Source organism: Copadichromis virginalis, linkage group LG4 (assembly GCF_057382275.1).
Source record: "Copadichromis virginalis isolate Kocher_CV1m ecotype Utaka linkage group LG4, C_Virginalis_male_GT1.1, whole genome shotgun sequence".
In the NCBI taxonomy this organism is placed as follows: domain Eukaryota; kingdom Metazoa; phylum Chordata; class Actinopteri; order Cichliformes; family Cichlidae; genus Copadichromis; species Copadichromis virginalis.
Genome location: NC_140621.1, coordinates 18,161,236 through 18,165,023, shown reverse-complemented (window position 1 = coordinate 18,165,023; position 3,788 = coordinate 18,161,236). Strand labels below are relative to the sequence as shown.

The 3,788-nt window shown below is 48.6% G+C and overlaps 1 long non-coding RNA gene across 1 annotated transcript; it reads left to right on the top strand.

Moving 5' to 3' along the window:
- Positions 1-1,880: 1,880 nt before the first annotated feature.
- Positions 1,881-2,996, top strand: LOC146711202 (uncharacterized). The gene is made up of 3 exons (XR_014920282.1): positions 1,881-2,039; positions 2,120-2,259; positions 2,340-2,996. It is a non-coding gene; the product is annotated as an uncharacterized LOC146711202 (long non-coding RNA).
- Positions 2,997-3,788: the final 792 nt, after the last annotated feature.

Sequence of the window (3,788 nt, the reverse complement as noted above, 5' to 3'; positions counted from 1 at the left end):
CAAGGATGCTACTTTAAAAGAGGATATCAGCCAAATTTAAATCATATAGGATTTTTCCTTTAAAAGTACAGTATCTGAACTCTATTGCTGCCCTCATATTCAGGCCCTTGAATTGGGTTCTCTGCCACTGTGTTTTTATAGGTTTCCTCTTTTTTCATGACCATCCAGGAAGCTGAACTGAAATTTAGTTTTTAGATATAGCTAAGTATTTCTTTTCTTTTCTGAGTGGGGATTTATGATTCTTGTCTTGGTCTTAGAGACCCTGACGTCAGCCATGAGGCCTCCAGCGTCTGTCTTCACCTTTTTCCCACAACAAAATGCAGCTTCAGTGAATCATAAAGCCCAATAAATGCCTCTTTTCTTTAGAAAATTGCTTAAAACAAAAATGCTCAACAGATGAAACAATTGCCACTGTATTCAGGTGTTCAGTGCTCTCTGGATGCTGTTTTGTTTTCAGTACCAGAATGCTCTTAACTTTTGCGTATGTAAGAGGAAAACAAATAACACATTTCACAAACTGGGTTCTAGACCAACTCTGTGACCAAGACATTGCAACAGTCAGCTTCTGTAGGCAAAAATCACACTAATTAGAATGCAAACAGATGCTTCAGTAGAACATGCCACCAAATACTCATCCAAATCAACAGTGCCTAGGCATGCACACAGGCACACACACACACAAGCAGGCTGACTAGAGATACAGTCTCTCTGTGAAACTGCAGTTGCAGAATGGGTGACAGAGCTAAAATATTTATACCCAGATCTTAGCAGTCAGTACTAACAGAGGAGGGAAGACGGGGGAAAGATGGATAACGACAGGGAAAGAGGAAGATATCCAAGAGAGGCAGGCTACAAGAAAAGGGGCGATGGAAAGTGTCGCTGTCTGTGGGTAAGAGGAAAAGCAGAGTGATAACAACAGAGAGAGAGAGAGAGAGATGAGTGTGCAGCACAGATGCCAAATGAATCTAGGGCAGTTCAGAAAAACAAGGCATTATTCCAAAATCCACTTGCTATGTGTGTGCAAGTATGTGCATGTAACTGTATTTCATTATTTGTGTGTACGTGTTTGTGTGTGTAATCTACAAGAAAATATGCTAAGCATCCATTCAAAGTCAAAGTAGCATACCAGAGGTTAAATATCAAGCAGAAATACCACAAGTTTCTCTTGCGATTAATCTCTGTGCTTTTATTCATCACCCTTGAACAATTGCACTGCTCTACACATCCCTCCCACTCTACTTTCTGCCTCCCCTTCTCACACACACACACACACACTTCCACAGCAGGCAAGCGAGTTTTTTTTCCCGATCCTTCATGAAACTCAAACGCCGAGGGATTTTGTATATATGAGCATGGGTGTGAGTTTAAAAGGGGGGGGAGGGGGGGGGGGGGGTTGGCACAAACCAAAGATGATGGCAGATGGCGTCCTTACTTAACACACATACAGTACACACAAACACTAAACACTAAGCAGATACAGTACATCTTCATGCCATGAAAAAAAGAGCACATGCATAACATTCATGGATCATAGTAAGCGTCCATCCAGACATGCAAAAGCTTCATCAACCTTCTGTTGAGGTCTGTGCAGATATGGTGGAAAATTTAAAAAGAATCACCAATCACAGCATTTAAAATAGCTCCAATATACTTTTTTTCTCTGACACTGATTTTGATTGACACTTACAAGGTAAACAGTTTCATATTGTGTGCGCTTAACATATGAGTAAGTCCATTTTCTAAGACTCTAAAAATATTGCTCTTATGATTCACATCAGTAACAGCTGCATATTGGATGAGTCATGTCAAAACGCCTTCATCCTCTGGAGATTATTAAATTTAGAAAGCCTCCAAACACTTCATAAAGTTTAAACTTGTCATGGTCCGCGGCCCGGCGTCCGGGGTGCTGCTGGGATGTCCACGCCCACGAGCGTGGCTGCTAACCCCACACCTGCATCCCATCCCAGGCGATCACCAGGTGGACTATTTAATCCTGCCCTACCTGCTGCTCCACGCCAGTCCGTAGTCGCCTCTCAGCGGTAACGTACGCCTGCGGAAAAGAACTCGTATGACAAACTCTCCATCGGACCTAACACTGTTTTTTTCCCTGTGTACCCAGATCACAACTCGGCGTGTTTTTGTTTTCGAGCCACCTGCCTGTCCACCTGTCCGCCTGAGATTTGGTTCACATTCAGCTTCGCCGTCTCGACCCCTTTTGGAGCTCCACCCCCCTCTGGTTCACTCGGCCCGGCTATCACCGTGAGACGCACACTCCACCTTCCCTCGTATGCTGCCTTTTTTCCGCACCCCAGTAATCTGTCTCTCTTTTTGTTTTACAGCCTCTCACAGCCCCGCTCTCGGCGTTCCCTGTGCGGTCCCTCGGTTTCTTCTGGTTTCATACGTTGTTTTTCTGGCTACCCTCACGGGACACCTTTAGTTGCAATAAAAATTACTTTCTTTATTCGCTCCTACCCTAGTGTGTGTGTTCTGCTACTGGGTCCTGCCTGCGCTCGGAACTTCGGTTCATGACAGTACGGACTGGCCAGTATGGACCCAGCAGATCCACTCCGCTCCGCTATTAATAAACAGGGCGCTATCCTCGGTCGCCACGATCAGCAGCTCCAGTCTCTCCAAGACCGTTGTCAAGAGCTCAGTGACACTCAGAATAAATTACAAACTAGGCCGTCCGACCCCGTGCACCGCGGCGTGTCGCCTCCGCCGCTGGAACCCTTCCACGGGGAGCTGGACCTGTGTGGGGGGTTCCTTTTCCAGTGCTCCTTGTTTTTCAGTCGCACGCCTCACGCGTTCCCCACGGATACTGCTAAGATCTCCCACTTCGTGGGATTGTTACGGGGGCGTGCTCTAGCATGGGCTGAAGCCTACTTAAATTCTCACCCCATTCGTGATTGCGATTACGATGACTTCCTGGAGGAGTTCCAGGCTACGTTTTCCCCTCCGGTATCGGAGGACGATGCCGCGCAGAAGTTGCTGGGGCTCCGTCAGGGGCGGTGCAGTATTGCGGAGTACCTAGTTGAATTCCATACTCGAGCGGTCGCCGTGGGTTGGCCCGATTCGGCTCTTCGTGGGGTTTTTTTACGGTCGTTAAATGACCAGATGAAGGACCAACTAGCTTTTCACGAGGAGACCAGATCCTTTGATGAATTGGCCTCCCTCTCCCGTAGGGTTGACAGACGCTTGCGGGAGAGGGATGCCGAGCGGCGGTCTAAGCCTATGGGCTCCGTATTGCGCCCCGGGTTTCGCGTTTCTCCGCCCCCGCCCCCAGCTGCGTGTGCGCGCTCTCCGTCGCCGCCCCCGCCTGAACCCATGCAGATCGGACGCTCTCGGCTTTCTCCGGAGGAGAGGGAACGCCGATTTCGGGCTGGAGAATGTCTGTACTGTGGGAGGCCCGGTCACCGCATCGCTGTTTGCCCGGTCCGCCCAAACGACCCGGCCCACCGGTGAGTCCGGGGATACGGGTGGGCAGCACTCTAAGCACTACTAGACCCCGATTGTTACTGTCCGTTACTATCGTGACTTCTAATCAGACTTTTACATGCCCCGCGTTAGTGGACTCCGGGGCGGAACAGAACCTTATGGATGAGAAGCTGGCTAAGAGGCTAGCTGTGTCTCTTACTCCACTCGAACCGCCCATCCCTGCGTCTACATTAAACAACCAAGTGTTTGCATACATAACTCACCAAACCGCGCCTGTACGGTTAATCACATCAGGTAACCACCAAGAGCAGCTGTCCTTTTTCACTTTTCCTGCTCCTGACACCCCGCTTATC